General features: G+C 31.9%; 1 protein-coding gene and 1 long non-coding RNA gene across 2 annotated transcripts in view; one reads left to right on the top strand and one right to left on the bottom strand.

Annotated features, from left to right (window-relative positions):
• The window catches only part of LOC127730081 (galactoside alpha-(1,2)-fucosyltransferase 2-like), a 73,794-nt gene that overhangs the window by 22,751 nt on the left and 23,072 nt on the right, over positions 1-27,971 (top strand). The gene's annotated exons all lie outside the window — the stretch shown is intronic.
• Positions 11,591-19,882, bottom strand: LOC127730093 (uncharacterized). The gene is made up of 2 exons (XR_007994963.1): positions 19,590-19,882; positions 11,591-12,396 (listed from the first exon to the last, which is right to left on the bottom strand). It is a non-coding gene; the product is annotated as an uncharacterized LOC127730093 (long non-coding RNA).

Genomic DNA, 27,971 nt, shown 5'->3' with positions numbered 1-27,971 from the left:
AAAACACTCGTTACATTGTTCTTTTGTATATTTAGAATCCGAGATAAACCTAGATTTTCTCGAGAAATGAGATAATTCATTATCTGAAATTGAGAAAATTAATTATCTGGAGATAAATTAGGATTATCTGAAAATCGATCAGAAATACCTAGATTTTCTTAATATTTTGAGATAAATCGGGATTTTCTCCAGATAATGAATTTTCTGTATTTTCTGAGATAAACTAGGATTTTCTCGAATTTGAATTAAGCTGAGATAATCTTAGTTTATCTGAGATAATCCTAGTTTATCTGAGATAATCTAAGATTAATTAATAAAAGTGGTTCAGGCGTGCCATACATATCTAACACATTTTCTCGTATCATGATTCTATGATTTTTGGAACTCTAGTCATATAACATGAGACCTCGGGGCCAATGTTTTCTATTTATGATATTTTCCATTTACTTATTTCGATATTTGTTAATTTTGCATTTTCTGTTGTATCTTTCAATATGCCAACAGAGTTCGCATTAAAAAAAAAAGATGAAATATCAGCGTAAAATATTTGGTTTGACCAAGTCGGGATTTTGCCTAACACATCCACAAGAATCTCTGATATCTCGGCCTATAACAAAATCAGACTATAACAAACTCGGCCTATAACATAATCGGCCTCACAAAATCGGACTAAAACAAACTCGGACTACTAGAAGAATATAAGTATGATGTTGGATGTTGTTTTCTTTATTGGAAATTAATTATCAATACTTAATTTGCAACTAATTATGATTTACAATTAATTAAATAATCATTTTGAACATTTTAGAAGCGAGTAATATAAATTACGTTAACAAAATATGTATTAAATGAAAAGTAATAATAAATTCATTTAATAATGAAAATCTAGCACTTATTTGTCTTTTCTGTATTATTATTTGTATGTCCCTCTCATTAAGGTCTTTCCTTTCACTATAAGGAAAGACTTTACTGTATTTCTTCTGATTATTATTATTATTATTATTATTATTAGTCTTTCCGTCAAACTTTCAACGACATTTCCCAAAAAAAGTACTCGACATGTTAAAATGATATTAGGTATCTTTTATCATATGCATATCTTATATGATGAACTAGGAATATGACATCATGCCACGTGTATCGTTGACACCTTTTTAATTACCTGAATTTAAACTAACTACTGGCACATGTACTGTTGACACCTATTTAATCACACAAAGTGAGAACAAAACTACCTGTAATTACTTAGCACATACTTACAACTTCTCGTCCAATCAAATTCTTTATAGTTGCCTTCTAATTTTCATAGTACATACTTTTCCTGTGTACTAAGTAACTATGCATGAATGACCACAAGGGTAAGATTTCATTGTATCGTAATCAAGATATTTAAAACAAAAATTGCCACTGGCTATTTTGAAATAAAATGCTGTGTTCCAAATTAAATTAAATAGTTTGTAATTAGTTTTCACGTTGATTTTTAAATATCTTGCTATTAAAATCTTTGGATCTAAAAAATGTTTTTGACAATTGCAAATTTCTTTCATTTAAATAAAGGGTAATACATATGGTTCTTTATACCTTGATTAGAGTACAACGATATCTTAAAATTATGATAATGTATCATCCATGCAATTACTTTGTACACAAAAAATGTGTACTATGAAACCTTGTGAAGGGAAATTAAAGCAACTTGGTGATAATTTTTTAAACTTTCTTAAGGAAGGTGATCTATTTCGTCATGAATTGATTGATTTATTGATTATTGGTTGCTTAATTTCCAGTGGCAAGTATTTCATGCATGTTCAGGACGATGTCGTGAATTGTAAAAATTATGTCTGAAGATAATGTGCCACCTATATATATATATAAACATATTCTGATAAATCTTTTAGTTTTTACTTTCAAATAATAAAAAAAAAAAAAAAACACAAAACCTATAATCTCTGATCTATTGGTAGTTGCTTTTTTATTCCTATCTGCTAGACTATATCTATGGGGACAAACTATCTATATGTTTCAAATTTATTATAGCTTTAGTTTTACTGTGAAATTAAAAAATGTTTTCAAAACATGTAAAGCTTCCACTGCAATTTAATTATTGCCTGCTTTTGCTCAATTTATTTTGTCATCTTACCATGTAAGAAGAACATGTATAGTAAAACACCGCTTTATATCAGTATACATACTTACACCAGCAGCTACCATCTTTTCATTCTGGAGTGAAGGGCCTTTTGAAATCGCATATTTTACAATAATACTAGTGAGTAGATTTACAAAACTTCGTTAATGAACTCCTTTTTACAAACACCTGTGATACAAGTAGTCAGCCAAAATAAACTATCAATAGACCAATTAAAAGGATTACTCGAGTAGTAAATATGTGCTAAATTGGATAGTCTATGAAAAGGTATATACTATGAAATTAAGAGCTCGGGGCAAGCCCCTCGCTCTAAATTTCATAGTATATACCTTTCCATAGACTAACCTAGACATAAAATTGTAATTAACTAAATATCCAATAACTTTGCAGTAGCAGCTTGTGTATAACAATAGATGTAATAGCCATTATGTCTATGGTATAACTGACGGGTTTTTTTGTGTTTTTTTTTAGTTTGATTACAATTCTTATGTAATTATAAGACAGTGTAGTGAATTATATGTTTCTGATCATACTTTTATTGGTAACGGTTGAATCCCAGCGGTTTGTGAGAAAAAGAAATCTCTGTTGTTTTTTCAATTTTACTCCACATCTATTTTGAGAAATATGTATAATAAATGTTTGCGTCAGCTTGCCTTTCTAAAAACATTGTATCTGTTTGATGTGACAATTTAATTTTAAATATAATTACTTTTCCATTAATAAAGAATTACAGATAAGTGAAATTGTAAAGAACCTATTCACTGTCAATCAAATTTCTCTTTGTTGGTATACTAATAATGAACATCAAGGATTAAACACAATACAAACATGCACACACGCCAATCATTAAAACATCTTTTGTCAATAAACATAACAAACGAGAAAATCTCAATAAAATTTCAAATAGAAGTAAATTATCCTCATTCAAAAATATCAAATTCAACTCATATAACACATATTTTAATGATGGATCTACATTTATTTTAATACATTTCTATATATTGTTTTTTTTTAAATATTTATCATTTTCTCATAAATTCGTATATAATTTTTTTATATATAAAGTTGTTTTTTTTTAAAGTCAGAAAAAAAAGTTAACAACAAAATCTACTAATCGTAGTCCGAGTTTGTTCAATATATTTCTGCATATAAATAGTGGTAGACCGAGTTTGTTATAGTCCGAGTTTGTGATAGTCCGATTTTGTGATAGGCCGATTTTGTTTTAGTCCGAGTTATCCAGCAGCGATCCACAGTCTACCGGTCAGTTCAAAACACTACCAGTTAAAGACATTAAAAAACAAAATCTATACTACTTACTAGGTTCAGGAAAAGTTGGCATTGAAATTTTAAAACTCCGAACCAGTACACAGGGACGCTATATTAGTCGGTGATATTGCCAAACTTTAACTTCTGTCTTACTTTTTGACATGCGTTTTTTTTTTCAAAAGGGAAGCTAATAAGGAAAGTTCTCGATTTTAAAAAAAATAAAGTGCAGTGTGTCATTGCGTCAAGAAATATATATGATAACTTTTTTAATGATGTGTGAACACTGGTTTGACCCACCTGCTAGCTGCAAAGAAACGTAATTATCGGCTTATGATGATAATATGGAGATGACTTTTAAATTTGAACTTTGGTGGATAGTTGTCTCATTGGCAATCATACCACATCTCCTTATTTTCATATCGCAGGGTATGGAAATATGACTTCCCTAATCTGACAGATAATCCCTTGCTATGACAGGGTGTTCATACATCTGGATGTATAAATACCTCGGAGGGGAGGGGGCACTTCAATGCTTAATTGATTAGGGGTGCCGCTGGGGACCACCTTTCTCATATAATTTATATTTCAAAAATGTATAACTTTTCATATATTGCGTAAATAAAAATGTAACCTTTTCCCTATAATGCTTGGGTTTCATTTAGTGTAATGTAAGACTAGAATACCAAAATGTTAAAAGAGAAAATTTGGTTGATAAAATCACACCCGGGAACACCAAGAAAGATGACAGACGAAGAAGTTATGGAAACTTTATTGACCTTATCATATATTTTTGATAGTTTTCCCGACCTATTCATATATTTTCAAGCTTGAAAAGGTGACCTATTCCAGCGACACTTCCTATCACCTTGAATATAGGAAGTGACCCCCCCCCCCCCCCCCCCCCCCCGAGATAAATACGCAGCCTCGTAGGGTAAAAAGGAGGAATTTCGTCCATACCAAGCATGCATTGTCCATTCATTTTCTAGTGGCAGCAGTCCATATAATTTTTGTGTTAACAAGAGTGCACAAGCTGAAATGTCTCACCTGCTTCACTAATCATCATTCATGATTGGTTTTATGTTGATAATCCTAAAGATAAAGTTTTACTACAAGTATCAGAAAAAAATAATATTATCAATGATTATGAAAATGATAAGATAAACCAATCCAGGCCAGCCTTACACAATGGCGGAACCAGAATTTTTCATGAAAGGGGTAGGGGGACTGCATAAGAGAGGCTTGCTCCAGTCACGCTTCAATGATTCCCTATATAATCAACAAATGGTCCCTCCCCTAAATCCGCCTCTGTTACAATCAGCCCATCAACCAAATATTTTGAAACATATATATAGTATGCCAGTAACAGACACAAAAGTGCACACGCTGAAATGTCTCGCCTTCTTTTCTAATCATTGATATTATGTTGATAGTCCTAAATATAAAGCTTTATCACAACTGTCACATAAACTTAACATTAACCAAGTAAACTAAACATTGACCAATGAACCATGAAAATGAGGTCAAGGTCAGATGAACCATGCTAGGCAGGCATGTACAGCTAACAATTCTTCCATACAACAAATATAGTTGACCTATTGCTTATAGTTAAAAGAAAAATAGACCAAAACACAAAAACTTAACACTGAGCAATGAACCTTGAAAATGAGATCAAGGTCAAATAAAACCTGCGTGACTGACATATAGATCATAAAATATTTCCATACACCGAATATAGTTGAACTATTGCATATAGTATTAGAAAAAAAAGACCAAAACTCAAAAACTTAACTTTGACCACTGAACCATGAAAATGAGGTCAAGGTCAGATGACACCTGCCAGCTAGATATGTACACCTTACAATCATTCCATACACCAAATATAGTAGACCTATTACATATACTATAAGAAAAACAGACCAAAACACAAAAACTTAACTATAACCACTGAACCATGAAAATGAGGTCAAGGTCAGATGACACCTGCCAGTTGGACATGTACACCTTACAGTCCTTCCATACACCGAATATACTACACCTATTGCTTATAGTATCTGAGATATGGACTTGACCACCAAAACTTAACCTTGTTCACTGATCCATGAAATGAGGTCAAGGTCAAGTGAAAACTGTCTGACGGGCACGAGGACCTTGCAAGGTACGCACATACCAAATATAGTTATCCTATTACTTATAATAAGAGAGAATTTAACATTATAAAAAATCTTAACTTTTTTTTCAAGTAGTCACTGAACCATGAAAATGAGGTCAAGGACATTGCACATGTGACTGACGGAAACTTCGTAACATGAGGCATCCATATAACAAGTATGAAGCATCCAGATCTTCCACCTTCTAAAATATAAAGCTTTTAAGAAGTTAGCTAACGCCGCCGCCGGTTCACTATCCCTATGTCGAGCTTTCTGCGACAAAAGTCGCAGGCTCGACAAAAACCATGAACATGAGGTTAAGTTCAGATAGACCATGCAAGACAGGCATATTTGTTTTTCATTCATCATTTGTACATAAATCATGCCGCTAGTTTTCTCATTTGAATTGTTTTAAATTGTACATTTGTCATTTGGAGGCCTTTTATACCCAACTATGCAGTATAGGTTTTACTCATTGTCGAAGGTCGTATGGTGACATTTAGTTGTTTATTTATGTGTTATTTGGTCTCTTGTGGAGTGTCTTATTTACAATCATATCACATCTTTTTACTTAATATTTCAATATATACATTTAATAATCATACCATACACCAAATATAATAACCTATTGATTACACAATGTAGCATGTTAAAAGAGGACTTACCATTGACCAATGAACCTTGCAAATGAGGTCAATAACAACTGCCAGACAGACATGTACTCCTTACATTTGTGAATCATTGCATACATATAGTTTATCTACTACATGTACTTTTAGTATTAGAAAAAACAAGACAAAAACACAAAAACATGACATTTAAAAATGACTTATTGCTAACAGTATCTGATAAACAACCCTAATCAGGTAACTTTAACCTTGATCACTGATCCATGAAATGAGGTTGAGATCTTTGTAGCAATCTATATCAATTTGAGTGGATATCTAAATTTACAAAACAATATTAATCTGGATCATTGTGATACTGTAAATTTAGAAATTATTGTGAGGTTTTTATTAATGCAAATAATGCCACAGGGTGAATATCTCAATAATAAGAACTTGCATTCTGATAACTGAATTATAGATCTTTATGCAGATTTTTTTTGTAATCGCAATTATTAAACTCGCAATTTAGTCCATTCGTCAAAAATCGCAATAATTTCTGAATTTACAGTAGGTAAAAATGTTGTCAGTTAATAGTGAGACACAAGTTTTCCCAGACAATATATAATTCTTTTGTTTTTTTGTTTGGTTGCTGTCTCATTGAACAAAACTGTATTTTATTTCTCCTTTTATCCAGAAAATGTAACTTTTGAAATAGAAACTGAATAGCATATGGATGGAAAACAAATGCCAAATGATGTAAAATAATTCAAGTTACAATTTAGGTCAGGGGTTGGTGAGGTAAAAGATGAGGCACAGACATGTGCATTTACCACAACTGCCACTTGGTATTATGTTTTCCAAAATTACAAATCTCATTAAAGACAACTGCATATATTGCAGTTTGCATATCATGATTTGTGTTTGCAGCAAAATTCACTACAGACAGCAAAAAAAATTAAAGTGACGCCACCAAAATTCAAACTTGATCTGTGTTTTATGATAATAAGCATTGTGTATAAGTTTCATAATATTTGGTTGAGGCAAAACTTAAGTTAGAGAACGGAAACTAAAAATTTTGCAATTTTCCCATTTATAAAGGGGCATAACTCTAGAACAATTAAAGTGACGCTACCAAAATTCAAATTGATCTGTGTTTTGTGGTAATAAGCATTGTGTATAAGTTTCATAATATTTGGTTGAGGCAAACTCAAGTTAGAGAACGGAAACCAATTTTGGGACATACGGACGGACGGACGTACAGACAGACAAGTGTAAAACATAATGCCCCCTCCGCTACGGCGGGGGCATAAAAATTAATTCAGCTCTATTAAAATTCATTTTTTGAAACATTTTTTATTTTTATTCATCAAATGTCTATGAGATCAAATTTATAAAACATTTATTAGCATTGTTAATTTCAATATACTAGTAATTGTTGACATGTAGGCATCATGTACATGTACAATTATTATCTGATCAGCTCTATATTTTCATTATTTTTATATCAATATTAATCTTCAGTGTTTTTTTATAAGACTCAATAATCTGTATTCATCATTGGGACAGGTAGGTAAAGTAGGTCCTTTTGATCTTGGACTTTTTTTTATGGATTTTGACAGTACCAAAGCATATAGTTCCAAATTATAATTGATCTTGGCTTCCTAAGTGGATTCTGACAACACATTGCAAATAGACACCAAGTGTAGATGATCTTGGGTTCTCTCATATGGATTCTGACAGTACTTTGATTATACATGTAGTTCCAAGTATTGTTGATCTTGGCTTCTAAGGTTGGTTGTTCTTAAGTTTCAGCACTTTACATATAGTTCCCAATTGCAAGACAAGATGATACTGGCTTCTCCTGTAAATTCTATCAGTACTTTGCCAATAGTTTCCAAGTAAAGTTGAACATTCCAGGATCTTTCACAACAAATCACTCCTTCCTCTTACATGTACTTGAAGCCTGAAATTAAATGTCAGAGTAATTCTGTCAGAAAATCAACCATGATTGACATTTAAAAGCACAATCTAATTCATACTTTAAATATAAAATGGAGAATGTGTACATGGGACACAGATGATGCCCCCGCTTGCATATAAAGTTATAAAGGAACATAACTAAAGAACGGTAAGAGTGACACTACCCAACTTTTTACTTGATCTGAGTTTTGTTGTAATAAGTAATGTGTATAAGTTTCATAACATTTGGATGAGGCAAACTAAAGTTAGAGAATGGAAATAAAAAAATCAGCAATTTTTCCATTTGTAAAGGGGCATAGTTCTAGAACAGTAAAAGTGACACCACCAAAATGAAAAAAAAATCAAATTTGATCTGTGTTTGTTGGTAATAAGCATTTTGTATAAGTTTCATAACATTTGGTTGAGGCAAACTGAAGTTAGCGAGCGGAAACCAATTTTGGGACGTACGTAGACAGACAAGGGTAAAACTTAATGCCCCCTCCGCTACGGCGTAAAAAAATGAAGAATTTGTGGCAACAATAATGAGCAAACAAAATAAAAGTACATGCACAGCAAGTGTAAATAGTGATTTTGTTTTTATATGTTATATACAGACTTTTCGGGGCATGCTGTTTCGCTGCCAGGGACAAGTTATTTCTCTGCCTAAAAATTCTGAAATGCAGCGGAGCTACATTTGCACCCCTCGTCAACCAAATCATGCTGAGGTGTCTTGTACCTTGTTTGGAATATGGGATACACAAATTTTGTATTTAAAAATACTAAGCACAAAACAATAATGAATTTTTCAACTCAAATGTATGTGTTATTTGGTAAACAAGATAAGCCCTACGTGTATGCATGGTATGTTTAAACCTGATACTTAACGTTATGAAATTTTTTATACCAAAGAGAGACAAATTGTGATCAAGATAAATTCATCAATAAAATGTTTACAAATTAGGCCATTCATATTCTCAAAAAAACAAACGAAACAACCCCATGAGCGGGTGGACAGGGGTAGGGGAACATGGGATCAAGAAGCGAGAAAAAGGGGTATTATATGCATGTCCGTTAGTAAGCCTGGTCTGAAGTGAAAATAAAAGTAACTAATTTGGTAGAAGTAAATCTAATACAAAAAGCCTTTGATCTCGTGTGAGTCACTTTATTTTTAAACAATAAAAATAAACTTAATATATCTTTATTTCATTGTGTTATCGGTTATAGAACTATACTAACAAAAGCATGATTTACATGATTTAGATTAAAGGAAGGGTACAAACAGACTCAGGGTGCGAATGTAAAACGTGAATTGGAGCGAACATGATTTTGGGTGAAAAGACAAGAATTCGAAAAGAGGGGGGGGGGGGGGGAAATGAATAATCTGGGAAATATATTTTGCCATTTTTTTGTCTGGGAGCAAGGGGGATGGAAGTAGAAGTTAGGGGAGAACATTTTAGAGTAAAAGGGAAGAGAAATAGAGGATGGGGAGTGGGAATAATGTTGGACTACATGAACTCCTGTCGGAGGGAAGTTATGCCTTTATATGGGATAAACCATTTTACTAGTCATTATAGACGTTAACGATAAATATTTTACTCCATTTGACCCTAACGTGGCTATGAAATTAGATTTTACGAATGACGATATAAAATCAAGACTCATTTGACGCTAACGGTAGATGCTGAAAATGACCATGCATCCCCTCCACTTTGTCTTTGACTGTTTGACACCGATATTTTTCAATATAGGCTATACATGTTCAAAACTTGCCAGTTAATAGGTTAAGCGTCAAGTAAACACATCAATAAGATACCAGCCATAACGATTATACATAGAACAGAAATTTAGCCCATGCAAGGTTTCAGCCGCAGTGATTTTCAACAGTAGCGAGTATTTTCATAATTTTGAGATAACCCCCCACTTTGTATTTTTCGTGATACTGATAACATTTGGCTGTCTAATATATTAAAATCTATGTTTTCTTATGTAAAGACTCTACCTTCATCGTTACCTATTCGCCACTATGTCTGTTATTCATGCACATGGTCGTATTTATCAGTGCAGTGTGCTGCTCAGCAATGGCGACCCTGAAATTTCTGTTGTCCGATTATGGCGCCAAATTAGAGGGAAGCAACTCGCGCCAGACAAAATTACCGTATTTCACCAAAATAATCAAAATTTCGCTTTTTTATAACAAACAGTAAAATGTTAATCACATTTATATTCAGCTATCGTTCATTGATATAATTACAAACATTATTTTATTCAAAGACATCAATAAAAATTCACAAGAAAGGAAAGTAATAAATGGAGTGCATTGAAATCAGGCATCATGGGGTAGAGGGGTTAAACAAAAGCTCGTAACTTTTTTAAAAGCCTGGTGACCCCCATTTTATTTTACCTTAAAATGCTCGAAAAAGTCATAGCTTTAACATATCCGTTTTTAAAAAAAATCTACCGGAGAAATTTTACGAAAAATTGATTTAACCAATATTTTTAGCCTTAAACTGAAATTAGAAAATGCCAAATTTAGACATAAATCTGAAAATAAAAGGATTTTAACGTCTAAACAACCAAGGGAAACGTTTACATTTCAAATTTAATTGTTTTTTCACATAATAATCATACTGACATGGTTCTAAAAGTCTTTGAATTTGATGTAGTCGTTATTGTTGTAAGGGTGGAAACGTTTGGAAATAGGGTCAAAATAGCACATTTCGCTTCCATTTGAGGGGAAAACGAGCCTGGTGACCCCCTTTTTTCTTTCCATTTTTGGATTCAGCATAAAAAAATCTACAAAATATGTGAAAATAAAAAAATTCTACCGGGGGTCCATATTGGGGTGAGCCACCTTAAGTTTTTTTTTGGACCAGTTACAATTTCATTCGGACAAGTAAGTTTTGATGTGTACTTGTCCTATCCAATATGCCAAAAATAGTGATCCTATACATGTCATGCATGTACTTGTACATGTAGTTTATAGCATCTGAGAAACATTGGGAAATAGACCAAACCACAAAAACTAAACATTGTTCAATGAACCATAACATTTTCATTGAGGTCAAAGTCTGATGCAAGTCTTGCAGTAAAATATATTCACCTTACAATCATTTCATACACCAAATATAGTTGACCTACCATTCCTACTGCTTGTAGTATCTGAGAAACAAACTTGACAAAGTAACTGAAATAACCTTAATCACTGATCCATGAAATGAAGTCAAGGTCAGGTTAACCCTGCCTGACAGACAATGAAAACAAGGTAAAGTGCAACGGACAAGTTATTAACATGATTAACAGAAACTTCATAACATAAAGAAGTATCCAGGTCTTTAAGCTTCTAAAATGTACCTAGTGAAGCTTTATACAAATAGGTTATGCTGTAGCCGCTGCCAGATTGTAATACCTATTTCTTGCATACTTCAACTTTTGTTGCGCAGGCGGGACAATAAAATTATATTTTGAAGTACATGGTTTATTTGTTTAATATGCTTGGGCACTAATTTAGGTTTTATTTAATTCTAATTCAGACTTAAAGTACAGCAAGCAGTCATTTGACACTAAACAATTGTGACGGACTACGAGAGACCCTCATGGGTGGTTAAGGTCTTTTTACACACCCTGGTGGTAGTTAACAATTGCAATGCCAACATAAACATGCACTGTTTTGTAAATTTCACTGAAACTAGAAATTCACATTATCCAAATTGTTATTATATTAAAATGACTGATTATCCACTAAAGTATTCATGAATTCAGATATGATACACTATTATTATTAACATTCACTGAAACTATGAATTTTCATTATTCCAAATGAATAATTATCCAAGGTATTCATGGAATTCAGATACAATGTATGATTGCACTATTAATATGCACTGAAACTATGAAATCTTGTTATTCCAAATTCATTATTGATATATCAAATGAATAATTATTATGATTATCCAAGTTATTTAGTCATCCAGTACTGTGGTCCTCCTTTAATACAATTTGTAAGTTTCCTATTTGTACAATGCACAATATTTTTCTTGTCCAATTTAATCCTAACATCACAAGGCATCATCATCATGGAATAATGCTGCAAGTGCTATTCATTATTTCCAAAAACAATAAATAACTAGCACAAAATAATGAATTAATCCACTGTTTCACAATGTGCAGCGCTCTATAAGAGTGACTCAGTGACATCTATATTTCCTATGCATCAAAGTGCACATGTAGCAGGCTTCATATTCTAAGTGGGAATCATGCTCAAGCCAATATGAATCTACAAAAAAAAATATACATTGAGACTCAAGTACAGTAAAATTTTAACTAACATAATACTATATACATTGTACGGTACTTAGAAGAAAGTCAATTACAATAACCATGATAACTGTATTTACCTAGATGAAAACTAGCAATCCTCATTTGATTGACAAAAAATTTCTCTGACTTATACAATTATATTTTAAGTCCCAATTTTAAAGAAGAATAAATCTTTTTAGGGGGTCTAAATTCTATATATTGTGTTGTCTTTTTTCCTACAGTAATGATTTTTTCACGTGTGACTGTGTACTTTCATTGAAGGGTTACTGTCTTATTGAGGCTCACACCATACTTTATTTCATCAATTCTTTAAAGTCAGACATCATGGACAAAGTTATTCCTCTCTAAAACACAACAGGTTATTGCTTTTGTTCATGTTAATATGAAATAGATTGATACTACAGAGAAAAGTTTAAGGAATGAAAAAAATAATTAAATAAATAAATGCACTGTTACCAGATTACTATATAGATGCTATTGACTTTCCTTTTGTCAAGTGTATATAATGAATAAACCTTTGTGATGTAAATGTAGAATCTTTGTCCTAAGGTTAATCAGGATAATATATATACTGTTCCAAGGCTCCCTGTTAATGTTTTAAATCCTTGAGTTTAATTTTACATCTTTTGTGTTACTCGGTATACTTTTTACTTATTACAGCTTGTATTAAATAATGCTTTGCAGCTCAGACAACACTTTCTTTATTTTATTTTAGTTATTTACCCAATTTTATTTTGATAAATCAATACTCAGATAACTTTTAAAATATGCATTTTTTGTATCCATAATAATATTATATCCTGCTGTTTCATATTTTTCTTAAATTATAATTTATTTTGAAAAATTTATCAAAATTTTAGAGGACAATTATAATTTGTGAACATCATTATAAAATCATCTTCAATATATACCCATGACAGTTTAAATTCCTCCCCAAGGCAATAAACTATTGTGTCTTAATCTGTATATTAGCTATAGCATGTATATAAGAATTCCTGATTATAACCTATCCAGTGTTAACATCCTGATTATTATCTATTTTAATTTAAACCATTGTGGTGACGTCAGCCTATTCATTTACCGTGGATTCTTTTTCTAGAATCAACGCTGCCTAAATCTGCCTCTGCCGCTGAAATGGACTCACCAAATTATATTCAATTGTTTCCTTTGTGTGCTTAATTGCATTAAGTTTGATTTGGTTAATTTACTGATTTCTGTTCACTAATGGAATTAATTTTAAAACTTACCTTTAATTTTTGTAATTTTTATATGCCTTCACGGGGAATCGAAACCCTTGCTTGAAATCTGTTATTTGTGACTGACATCAACACATCGACGAAACCTCTCGGCTACCAATGGGTTACAATTTAAATGTCTATTTTATATATATAAATAAACATCTGATATACATCGGAATAACGGACACACAGGGCTTGTACCTTTATATATACACATTAGGCAATAGTATAGTATAAGTTGGTAGCCGCAAGGTTAGCATGGTTAAGATCAATAGGGACCTGTCGGTTTAGGTTCTAATCCCTGTAGTCTCTCTGTTGTCTCAATTCTTAAGTTATCCTGATTTGTTTCTAATTTTGCATGTTATAGTGGTTATTTTTGTAATAAAAGCGAGTTTTGCCGTTAATTTTTTGGATTATTATTGGCTATTTCCCATGTTTGAGACAAAATTATTACATTCTAATTGTCAATTTTTGTTTTATAAATATAGTACGATTTCATCTGTTTTACTACATAATTTTACAAATGTTTGATTGCAAATTCCTATGCGAGAAAATTGTGATGTGCCTAGAGAGCTAGAAATTTCGGTAACATAGTGAATATTATATATACTGTTTAAAGTATGCTCTTTAGTTGGGTTGTCGTCTCTTTGACACATTCCCCATTTCCGTTTTCAATTTTATTAGAAATCAGTTCGAATATGTCTTATTTTGTAAAAAAAAAAGATAATATTCAGATTTCTGATAATATAAGATCTTTAACGGTAGAAGTGTTATATTTGTATTTTGTTAACCAATTAATTGTGATTTGAGATTTATCAATGCATTGTTGGACACGATAACATGGTTATTTAAACTCACTTACAATACCTTCTAATTAAGAAAAAGCTTTAATTTTGAAAAGAAATTAACACAATAGTTTAAGTTATAGATACAATGGATAAGCGTAGATTCATAAAAAACAAACCATTCGCCATCCGGGCTCATGGTTTCTTTTTCAAGAATCCACGCTTATCCATTGTATCTATATAACGTCACATTTGCATGGTCATTAATTCATGTTCAGTAAATACATATATTTTAATTATTTATTTTGAATTTGAATAAAGGGTATTTTTAAACTAATTTTTAGACATACAATGCAGTTAACACAGTAAATTTTATGACAACTTACTTGATAATACAATATCTATAAAAAATATTTTGAGCTTCATAAAATACTTTAAAAAAGTTTATACCATGTTTAGATAAAACAAAATATGCTTACAGATAGATTTTTTTTGTTATGTTTTCCCCACATATTGAATGTTAAACATAAAATAATTATGTAGAAAAGGCAAAAAATCTGCAGTCAGATGTGAATGCACATGATGAAAGGAGATGTGGGATATAATTATATATCAATGATGCATCAACCCAACAGTAAGGCAACAATAAAGTAACCAAAACACAATTTAACCCTTACCATGCTGAATTGTTTTCAGAAATTGTCTGAAATGTGGTCCTCAGGTGCAAAAGGCGTCAATTTTGACGTTTTTACGTTCTTTTTCTCGACTTGGAAGTCCGAGGGATGCTAATAGATGCATCCAACTGTAGTTTGCATGTAGGGTGGACCCCAGTGAACACATTAATCACAACAGTTGTTAGGTCGGAGTGAAACTGATCTGGGTACACCAGTCTAAAAAAGGTCATTTGCACCAAAATTCTAAAAATTTCCGACTTTTTCCGATTTTTTACTTTAACTGGACCTGCAACCGGAAGTAGTCGTTGCCTAGGCGTAGTTTGATAATAGACACGATCAGTAGTTATATGCCTTGGGGTTTACACTATTTGTCCAAGTTTCAGGCCTCACAACTTCGTGTTTCAGACCTCGAAGGTAAGCCCACCCCTCCAAATAACCCAATTTTGTCCGATTTCAATTTTCCAAGTTCGTATATGAGCTCAAAATGAACATTAAAAGTGAGAAAGATCACAGGCGCTTGGGTATATGATACAGAAATTTTTTTTAAATTTTTTTTGTTGTTGATTAAAATATTCAATTTTCTATATTTATACTACATATCTATCACTACTGCGCATGTCTCGCCTAGTTTTGAGTGATTTTACCAACTTTGAGACAAACCCCCATTTTACTATCCACACTAAGAAACAAAAAGGCAACTAACTCGACGCCATCTTGTGTGCTATAAATAAATAATAAAATTGACCTACCTGGATTTCCCATCGATTTTTATGGAAAACATGCCTTTCTCGCAGTCCGATCGCAGACGTCGTTTCTATTTATCAAATTGCTACTGTTCGTAACTTTTTTAGTCCATCTCAAGCATATAATAAAAAGATTTTCACTATTTTCACTAAATTCAAATTTACGTGCCCGGAAGTTTACTGTTTATATTCAGGGGAAGTTACTTTTTCCCGAACTTTTGTTAAAGGGAAGTAATATTTTCCCGGACTTTTTCGGAACATCTCTGCAAGTACAAATAAAACAAAGAAAGGGATACGATGATTTCCGAACTATTATAAAAAAGGCGCAACTTTTTCGTTGCTGAAAAAAGAAAAGATTTGTTTTAGAAATAATGGCAAGTCAATCAAAGGAAGAAATTACGAAGGAAAACATAGTTTCATGGTAATTTATGAATATACAAATGCTCACACAAAATTGTCTTATGAAAAGAATTAAAAAAATAATGCGTGGACCATTTGATCTGATTTTTTTTTTATTTGATTTTTTTTTTTTGGGGGGGGGGGGGGGGTTGCACTTACAATCAAATTAAAGGCTTGATCTTGTTCTTCGTCCATCATATCTGTTTGTTTACATTCAGTATTAGTTCGGAAATCATCGTATCCCTTTCTTTGTTTAATGTGTACTTGCAGAGATGTTCCGAAAAAGTCCGGGAAAATATTACTTCCCTTTAACAAAAGTTCGGGAAAAAGTAACTTTCCCTGAATATAAACAGTTAACTTCCGGGCACGTAAATTTGAATTTAGTGAAAATAGTGAAAATCTTTTTATTATATGCTTGAGATGGACTAAAAATGTTACGAACAGTAGCAATTTGATAAATAGAAACGACGTCTGCGATCGGACTGCGAAAAAGGCATGTTTTCCATAAAAATCGATGGGGAATCCAGGTAGGTCAATTTTATTATTTATTTATAGCACGCAAGATGGCGTCGAGTTAGTTGCCTTTTTGTTTCTTAGTGTGGATAGTAAAATGGGGGTTTGTCTCAAAGTTGGTAAAATCACTCGAAACTAGGTGAGACATGCGCAGTAGTGATAGATATGTAGTATAGATATAGAAAATTGAATATTTTAATCAACAACAAAAAAAATTTAAAAAAATTTCTGTATCATACATGTATACCCAAGCGCCTGTGAGAAAGATGACAATTAATGGTGTAAGATTGAGGAAACATGCATACATTTCGAATTAAATGGCATTACGTTGACCTCCAAATGTATGGAGCGCCATTGGTGCCAAATAACGGTGGTCTGGGTACGGCCGTAATATTACGGCCCCCGCATGGTAAGGGTTAACACACAAATTTGACTCATGAATAGAAAGTCCTTTAATCATTTTAATGGTGGAATAAATAAAAAGATCCTTGAATGTTACTACTAGATAACATTTATGGCATAAATGAATTTTGACTAACCATGCTACAGGGCACAATTTATATAAAAATTTCACATGAAAATATATAGTTTAGGTTCAAAGTATTTACAAATGTATAGTGATTTAATATTCTATGTTAAATCTAAAAAGAATATAATTATGATGCTAAATTTGCTCTTTTAATATGTTTTTTTTTATTTCTTTTTATCTTAAAACCATGTAATAAAGCAATTAACATGATGAAATATTTATAGATGTTTTATTCATTGTAATTATTCATTTTGAGAAAAGATGCAACAACCCCCACAACCCTTGTTCAATATGGTAAACGGACAGAAAGTCACAGGACATAAAGTCGCAAATTGGATAGGACAAAAAGTCACAAATAATTTGTTGACAATTGTTGTAATATATAAGAGAAAGATCTTCAAATAATTTCTTTTTTTTTTTACATTTATTCATTTTTAAGTTTAGGAAATTGTTCATAAGCCTTGATAAATGAAAAATTATTAAATTTTAATCATGCAAATGATACATTTCTTGGCACCATGAAGCCATTTAAGTGCCAAACCACTTTGACATTTTGTTATCATAACAATTATTTGATCATCATTGATATTTATTGAATAAATTTTAATTACAAAGTTGCTTCATATATTATAGACAGGTTTTTCCAATTATCTGCCTTAGTTTGTGACGCGACTCCTAGGCGTCGTTGTAGTACGATCGCCATTACAACCGTGAAATAATGTAAACAAGATTTACATCTATTTCCCCACACTGCATATAATTAACGTAAACACCACAGGCGCTTGGGTATACATGTATGATACAGAAATTTTTTTTATTTTTTTTTGTTGTTGATTAAAATATTCAATTTTCTATATCTATACTACATATCTATCACTACTGCGCATGTCTCACCTAGTTTCGAGTGATTTTACCAACTTTGAGACAAACCCCCATTTTACTATCCACACTAAGAAACAAAAAGGCAACTAACTCGACGCCATCTTGCGTGCTATAAATAAATAATAAAATTGACCTACCTGGATTCCCCATCGATTTTTATGGAAAACATGCCTTTTTCGCAGTCCGATCGCAGACGTCGTTTCTATTTATCAAATTGCTACTGTTCGTAACATTTTTAGTCCATCTCAAGCATATAATAAAAAGATTTTCACTATTTTCACTAAATTCAAATTTACGTGCCCGGAAGTTTACTGTTTATATTCAGGGGAAGTTACTTTTTCCCGAACTTTTGTTAAAGGGAAGTAATATTTTCCCGGACTTTTTCGGAACATCTCTGCAAGTACAAATAAAACAAAGAAAGGGATACGATGATTTCCGAACTATTATAAAAAAGGCGCAACTTTTTCGTTGCTGAAAAAAGAAAAGATTTGTTTTAGAAATAATGGCAAGTCAATCAAAGGAAGAAATTACGAAGGAAAACATAGTTTCATGGTAATTTATGAATATACAAATGCTCACACAAAATTGTCTTATGAAAAGAATTAAAAAAATAATGCGTGGACCATTTGATCTGATTTTTTTTTTATTTGATTTTTTTGGGGGGGGGGGGTTGTACTTACAATCAAATTAAAGGCTTGATCTTGTTCTTCGTCCATCATATCTGTTTGTTTACATTCAGTATTAGTTCGGAAATCATCGTATCCCTTTCTTTGTTTAATGTGTACTTGCAGAGATGTTCCGAAAAAGTCCGGGAAAATATTACTTCCCTTTAACAAAAGTTCGGGAAAAAGTAACTTCCCCTGAATATAAACAGTAAACTTCCGGGCACGTAAATTTGAATTTAGTGAAAATAGTGAAAATCTTTTTATTATATGCTTGAGATGGACTAAAAAAGTTACGAACAGTAGCAATTTGATAAATAGAAACGACGTCTGCGATCGGACTGCGAGAAAGGCATGTTTTCCATAAAAATCGATGGGAAATCCAGGTAGGTCAATTTTATTATTTATTTATAGCACGCAAGATGGCGTCGAGTTAGTTGCCTTTTTGTTTCTTAGTGTGGATAGTAAAATGGGGGTTTGTCTCAAAGTTGGTAAAATCACTCGAAACTAGGCGAGACATGCGCAGTAGTGATAGATATGTAGTATAAATATAGAAAATTGAATATTTTAATCAACAAAAAAAAAAATTTAAAAAAATTTCTGTATCATATACCCAAGCGCCTGTGGTCTGTAGGGAGAACAAATGTGCACATTTTCCCTTCAAAATCTTGGATCCATGATTATTCGATAGACATGCTTTAAAATATTGTTCATTTCTACTCACCGATTGTAATTTCCAGCTCAGCTTATATTGTACATGTGGTCTAACATCTGTAGTTTCCTGTGTAAAATATAGTTTGCCGACCTGCAGGTCCAGTTTGCAGGTTTGCCGACAAGAAAAAAAAGATGGTAAATCGTTCACGGTGAAGAATTGTTTTCCGTTTTTAATGAAACTTGACAGATTTAATTAATTATTTTTTTTATCATCGGAAATATCCCTCATGGAGAGTAATTCAAATTAAAACTGTTTTATTATGCTGTACAATATTGTTAACTTAGTCATATTCTTTAAATTTACTTCAGGTCACACCGACGGTTCATTTTCTATTCCTCAGAATTTATCAAAACTTGTTCAAATATAAATTTGAATGAATTCATAAGCATCTTCTCGGGCATCTTCTGCAATAATATTATAACTCCATTTTTAAACGAAGGCTTCTGTACGTAAAACCAGTTATGAACGAATCTGAATAGATAAAATAAAAAGTAAAGATACCTAAAGTAAAGTCAAACGCACATGTCAAAAAAGAACGGACAATGTTATGGCAATAAACGGAAAACGACAAAAGACAAACAACGATCGCAAAATAATTTAAATAAATAAAAAAACAAAACAAGTCAACAACCGCACAATATATGATAATAGTATAAATTATGGGCTATTTCACAACTATATCAAATCTTGAGAGCCGGGTGAATTGAATTTTTTTTACACTGAGTTGCTACCGTGACGCTAAAATATTTGTCGACTGCAACAACCTATGGAATGTTTGTTTTAAACAGTTAACGACTGTAGCAACCTTCTAAAATTTGTAATAAACATTTTATGACTGTAACAACCTTTAAAAAGTTGTAACAAACATTTTACAACTCTCCCAACTCTAAAAACGTTGTAACAAACATTTTTTGACTGCATCAACGTCTGAAAAGTTTAAACAAACAAATTTCAACTGTCCCAACTATTAAAAGGTTGGGACAAACATTATACAACTGCCACAACTTTTTGAAAGACTGTAATAAATAGTATTTGACTGTGACAACCCCGTAAATCACTGCAACAGTCCTTAAATGACTGATGATAACATTTTTTTATTTTCACAACCCATAAAAGTGTTGGGACAGACATCAATCAACTGTATCAGTTTCTTTGACAGTCATCTTCAGTCTTCCACAGACTAAGACAGTCGTACAACGACTGTTACTGGTATGGACAGTTGTTTTTTCGTCCAGTAGCGTTAGTTCAGTATATATGCATCATTGGTTCAATAATTCAAATAACATTAAAATTACCAGAAACTCGTTTCATATGACTTTAATATGTATCGGTTAGTCTATGAAAAGGTATGTTCTATGAAATTTAGAGCGAGGGGCTTGCCCCTAGCACTTAATTTCATAGTATTAACCTTTTCATAGACTATCCAATTTAGCACATATTTACAACTCATGTAATCTTTTAATTGGTTTATTGATATAAAAATAAGGAGATGAGGTATGATTGACAATGAGACAACCATCCACCAAAGTTCAAATAAAGTGGATGTAAGCAATTATAGGTAACCGTACAGCCTTAAACAATGAGAAAACCCATACCGTATAGTCGGCTATTAAAGGCCCCGACATGAAAAAATAAAACAATTCAATTGAGAAAACTAACAAAACAATTTACGAAAAACAAATATGACAGACTTGAACCAACGAGAGCTACCGAACTACAGGCTCCTGACTTTGGATAAACATAGACCGGACGTGACAGTGTATGTATCCATCCCTCATTCCTAAGAACAAAAAGGACACTAAGTACAGATCTGAGAGTACTCGCAGTTACTGACAGCTAGTTCAAAGCCAATAGCAACTAATAAAAAAAATCATGTTTCTAAGACTAAAATATCAATCAGTACACATCCAACTTCCACTGGATTTAGTGTAAAGACGTCATTAACAGTCAGAGAAAAACATGACATTGTGCAATGCCAAAATAAAGGTATCGACAGATTGTAGTACCGTTAAAGTGAATATGTGTATAGCAAAACTATGTAGTATGATATTATTTTACTGATAACAAAATCAATATTTATACCAATAAAAACAATATTCAAAGATCTAATTACAGTGTTCAATTGGGAACCTTTTAGAATGGGTTTATTTAAAGGATTGATAAGTTTACCCGGATCGTATATGAATTTCCGGGCTCGGTAAACAACATCACCGTGAAATTTAGGGTGTGTTATTCCGTCTGAAATAAGTTTTTTACAGGTACAGCCAAACTTGCAAACTAAATGTTTGTATCTATGGAAGAATTTAGTAAAGGTTTTAAGTAATTTGTGGTAACGAAATCCCTGACTTAATAATTTACCAGCAATACATAGATTACGCTCATTAAAATCCAAAACGTCACTACAGACACGAGCATAGCGTATGAGTTGGGATATATAAACACCGTAAGATGGTGCCAGAGGAACATCACCACCCAAAAAAGGAAAATTAACAATAGGGAAGGAAAACTCATTCCTTTTGTCGTAAATTTTTATGTGGAGTTTCTGGTGTAAAACTGAAATATCTAAATCTAGGAAAGGACAGTTATTGCTCTTAACATTTGATTTATTTGAAGTGGGTAAATTTCTGCAGTATACTTAGAGAATTCTTGATTATCTAATGAAATAATATCATGAAGATAGCGGTAAGTGTTATTGAATTTATCAATTAAATGGAATTTTGACGGATCGTTACTTAGTTTGGCCATAAACTGTGATTAATAACAGTGCAGGAAAAAGTCTGCTATTAAAGGGGCACAATTTGTGCCCATAGAAATACCTAAAATATGTCGATAAATTTGATTGCCGAAACGTACATAAATGTTGTCAAGGAGAAAATTTATGGCTTTAATCATCTCATCACACTCTTCAAGTAAGTATATCTAGCATATTTACCTTTCTCGTTTGAGAAAAAGGCTTTATATGAGATCAGATTTATCGAACGACCGTTTAATTAAGCAGGAAAACTTTTGTTTGGTAAGATCGTGTGGAAGTGTAATGTAAAGAGTGGAAAAGTCGAAACTGTCATCCGAATCAGAAGGACCATCAAAAACACGTAATTTATCTAAAACATCCAACGAATTTTTTACACTCCAAAAATGGTTAATTCCACTATTTTCATATGTTTTATTACAAAAATTAGTGATCAGTTCTTTGATAGTAGTTAAGGAACTCGTTAAAAGCACTGAAATTCTAGTAGTAGAACACTTACTAGAGGCCGAGATGAAACGATATTTTACGGTTTTTTGTGTAGTTTAGGTAACCAATACATAGTGGGGACCTTCAAATGTTCAGAAGAGGGCTTAAGCTGAGCTGTGGTTGTGACATGATTATTTACTATATGACACTCTGTGGAGCGTACGGCCTTAAACGTAGTTGAATGAATAATTTCATTCTTAAGGACTTCCGTGTAGTATTTACGTCATACCACCACCACATTGTTGGCTGCTTTGTCGGCTGGTACGAACACAAAACGCTTTGTGAGTTCTTGAATTTTTTTTTTAATCCTAGAAATTGGCGTATTACTTATTCTTTTATTTATTTCTTAATTATTTTTGAAATGTGATATGCAAATATCAACAATATTCAGACATTTATTCAAATAGGAATCAAGTGACTTTTTGTCAGATTTCTCCCGTTTACACCATTTTTTACAATAGGATGAAAGAGCATCTTTAATAACCTGACGACACTCTTCCCAATCCATTTTCGACGGTGGACGATATTTTGGTCCTTGTATTGATAGTTTATTTTGGCTGACTACTTGCATCACAGGTGTTTGTAAAACGGAGTTCATTAACTAAGTTTTATGTTTTGTAAATCTACTCACTAGTATCATAGTAAAATATGTGATTTCAAAGGGCCCTTGACTCCAGAATGAAAAGATGGTAGCTGCTGGTGTAAGTATGTATATTGATATAAAGCGGTGTTTTACTACATGTAAATCTTTACATGGTAAGATGACACATTAAATTGACCATATAAGCAGGCATATATAATTAAATTGCACTGGAAGCTTTACCTGTTTTGAAAACATTTTTCAATTTCGTAGTAAAACTAAAGCTATAATACATTTGAAACATATAGATATATGTGACCATAGCTAGTCTAGCGGATAGGCATTAGAAAGCATATATCAATAGATCAAAGATTATAGGTTTTGTGTTTTTTTTTTCAATTTCAAATAAAAAAATAATAAATTTATCAGAATATATATATATATATACACATAACTTCTCTAAATATCAGCACAACAATGTTAAATCTGCAAATTTGCGGAAACAAATTTTTGTTCTTCTCTCGCCGGGATTCGAACTCATGCTATTGGGATATCGAGACAACACCGCCTGCACTGTGTCCATCGCTCTAGACCACTCGGCCACCTAGACTGAACTAATAACTAGCTTTCCTCGTCAGTAGAATCTAGAGTTGTAACACAGTACATGATATATTAGTCATGATGATGGAGTTGATTGCAGATTAGCTGAATATGTATCGTAAAGGGTCGTATGATATATATATATATATATATATACTCTGGTTGACTGTTTAATAAAAACTATAACACAGTTTCCGTCCATTTCAGCCATTCCGGCCTTCTTCATTGGAATTAAATTACAACATTAAAACAACAATTACATCGCTTAGATAGTCTAGCGGATAGGCATTAAAAAGCAACTATCAATAGATCAAAGACTATAGGTTTTGATTTTTTTTTTTTTTTTTAATTTCAAAGTAAAAACTTAAAGATTTATCCAAGCGCTGAAATTGTTGTTCAAATGTTGTAATTTAACTCCAATAAATCATAAGACAAAATGTGATTATTCATATTGAATATCAATATTAAGTGCATTTTCAGCCTTATTTATTTCCTTTTTTATGCACAGCTTGGACAAATTTTATAACTTTTCCATATATATACAAGGTTTCATAAGATTTCATAGTACACACTTGTTTGTGTACATATTAATTGCATGAATGATAAATTGCCACAATTATAAGATAGCGTTGTACTTAAATCAAGGTTTTCTGGATCATATTTGTTATTCTTTTTTTTTTAAATTGTCAAAAATATTTTTTAATCAAAAGATTTTAAAAACAGGATATTTAAAAATTAATGAGAAAACAGATTACACACTTTTTTTTTAATTTGGGACACAGCATTTTATTCCAAAATAGCCAGTGCCAATATTTGTTTTAATATCTTGATTACAATCCCTTGTGGTCATTCATGCTCAGTTACTTAGTACACGGAAAAAATATGTGCTATGAAAATTTGCAGGAAAATTCAAGCAATTTGCTTGGACGAGAAGTTGTAATTAACGATAAACGATAATTTAATCCGTCAGTTTATTCACTCCGAAAAATTTCAATATACAAAATTCCATTTAAATGTTCATTTTAAAGGCTATCAGTTTAGGATGTGTTTGATTTAAACGGAGTTTTTCAGATACATGTTAATCTATTTTTCGATTGAGCTATTAGAAATTATTCAGCTTGATATTTTTCAAATGAGAAATTTTCTTTCTGCAAAATTACCTGAAAGTGCAGTCTAAAAGTTTACAGGCATATATGGTTGTTTAAAATGTGAATTATTTCCCAACATCTAGGAGGATTTTTTTCAGAGTAAAAGGACAAAAACGATGCCATACCAAATTATGTTAAGCTACACATCTTTATTTATACTGTTAGATGCCAAAATGTCATGTAAATTTATGTGATTTCAAGAAAAATAGCCATACAGGTACATCTCGCCAGTTCCTGCGTATTATTGTGTTACTCACAGTCACGTTATTTGCTTCATGATGAATAAAATTTCTACCAATGGTTTAAATTTATTAAAGGCTAGAAATGTTTCCAACGAACTAACTGCTCCAAATATTTCAATTAAGATTTTATATTTTAGGTCTAAGTCTGATAGTTTGTTCCAACTTTCTAACAGCTACATGTTTTCATTTTAGATCTAAATGTAGACTCTGATAGAAGAAATTTCTTCCAACTTACTAAGTGCAACAAGTATTTCATTTTAGGTCTGTATCTGATAGAAGAACATTTCATTAAAGGTTTGATAGAAGAAATTTCTTCCAACTTACTAACTGCCACAAATATTACATTTAGGTCAGGTTTGATAAAGAGATTTCTTCCAACGAACTAACAGCTACATGTGTTTCATTTTAGATCTAAATGTGGGTTTGATAGAAGTAATTTCTTCCATCAATTAACGGCTTACATTAAATATTTCAATTTAGGTTTGAATCTGATAGAAGAAATTTCTCCAAACGAGCAAATATCTCGAAGTAATTCATATTGCGTTTGAAAGAAGAAATTATTTCCAACGAATTAACTGCCATAAGTATTATATTTTAGGCCTACGACTGATAAAAGAAATGTCTTCCAATGAACTTACTGCTACAATGATTTTATTTTGTATCCAAAAAAAGAAATTTCTTCCATTAAACTGACTTCTCTATGTACTTATTATAAGGTCAAGGAGAAGAAATTTTTGACGTGGAATATTCTCATAAATTGACACAAGTTTCTAATTTTGTTGTTTCTTACAGAGAAGAATTTTTTTCTAACCATTGAAGTTATCAAAAACCGTTTGAAAAAAATAGAAAACAGTTGATGCATTTACACTTTTTTGATAAACTCATGAATTTTGCATATTTCAGTTTTGGACTTCCTGTATACAACAAAATGAAAAATTATCAAGATAAAGATACATTATTATCATAAACATTCGGAGACCTGTTGTTCTCATATAGATAAAGAGTTGTGTCTTTTATTTCCAGTCCTAAAAAAGTAATCTCTATCCCTTAAGATGTAAAGTCAAGCACTGAAGATGTAAAACCTATCGTTGAAGAGATAAACCACAAAGCATATTGAAGATTTTAGTTAAGTCAAGTCCTGGGGTGTGAACTCAGGCAGAGCTGATTTAAACTCCAGCCCTAAAAATCTTTGTAATGCATTAAGAACTCATTCGGGATCTTCGGGACTAATAGGGAATGATCTCTTTATCAAAATAAGTTTCAAGGTTAATTCTCTGCAATCCTCATTCTCAAACACCCCCTCCATCACACCTAAGTAAAATGTCAGACTTGATATATGATACAGTTGTGCAACATGTATTTGTTTTTGGTAAATTTTGTTCTGAACGGACTTTTTGAGTACAAAACTGCTAAATTACATCTTCAGCGCTGGACTATCTATCAGAAAAAATACTAAAAATAAAAAAAAACATATATTTTCAAAGGTTTGCTTCAGACATTATCTCTTAATCATTAAAAAGGTTCTGCTAAAGTTTCATAAAACTCTATAAAGGTTTGACAAAGTAATTGATGTGTAACAAACTTTACCCCCATACTGTATCTACTTGTTAACTGTAAAAAAACTGAGTCCATTTATCAGTAAAATACGGAAAAGTTAAAAAATAAATATTTTCAAAATTTTGCTCTGGATACTGTATCTAGTACATAAACAAGCTTCTGTCCAAATTTCATAAAATTTCATGTAGGTTTGACAAAGTTATTGATGTCTAAAAATCATTTAACCACAGACTGAACCTAAATGTTGACGATGCCGACACCGACGACGAAATTTAGGATCGCTTTGTCTCGCTTTCGCGAAATAAATTTCGCGGGCTCGACAAAAACCATTTATGACAATATTCACAATACAAATATTTTAGAAAAAAGTCTTAATTTAATCTAATGCAAATAACTGAACATTGTGATAGATAACAATTGAAGTAAGGTGTTGATTTCCTATCCCTGTTAATAAGAACCAAACATCAATTTTTAAACGAGTGGTTTATGAAAAATTAAACCTTCAACAAAACGTAACCTTCTGTAAATGAAATTTCACTCCCTTTATAAATTGCATGCGTCCGACATTTTTTTCTGGATTTACCACTACCAGTAACGCTAACATCTAAGGATGCACCAGTAGCAAGATTTAAGTCTTAAACGGTCATTTTGGTCTGATCAAGTCTTAATCGCCTTGATTTACTGCTAGGGAAAAACGTTAAGACCGGTTTAGACTTTCAGACTCTGTTCCGATATATCGTGTTCAGTCAGATCAGACGGGTCAAGATAAACAATACAGATTCTTCTAGCGTTCAAATAAGACTTGATTAGATCACGTTCAGATAAAATAAGACCAAAGGTAAAAAATCTGTTTAGTTGCTGTAAGATCGTGTTCAGTCGTGTTAAGATTTTAAATATTTTAAATAAAACGAGCGACACTTTATCTGTGTTTATCAGGGGTTACTCCCCTTTATGAATAAAATCGGCATAGCTAGGAGGATATTCTTTTGTGGTCTTTTAGTGTAATACTGTATATCTATTTCATTAAAT

The sequence above is a fragment of the Mytilus californianus genome, unplaced genomic scaffold, assembly GCF_021869535.1.
Source record: "Mytilus californianus isolate M0D057914Y unplaced genomic scaffold, xbMytCali1.0.p SCAF_2, whole genome shotgun sequence".
NCBI lineage: Eukaryota > Metazoa > Mollusca > Bivalvia > Mytilida > Mytilidae > Mytilus > Mytilus californianus.
This window is presented reverse-complemented; position numbering and strand designations above follow the sequence as displayed.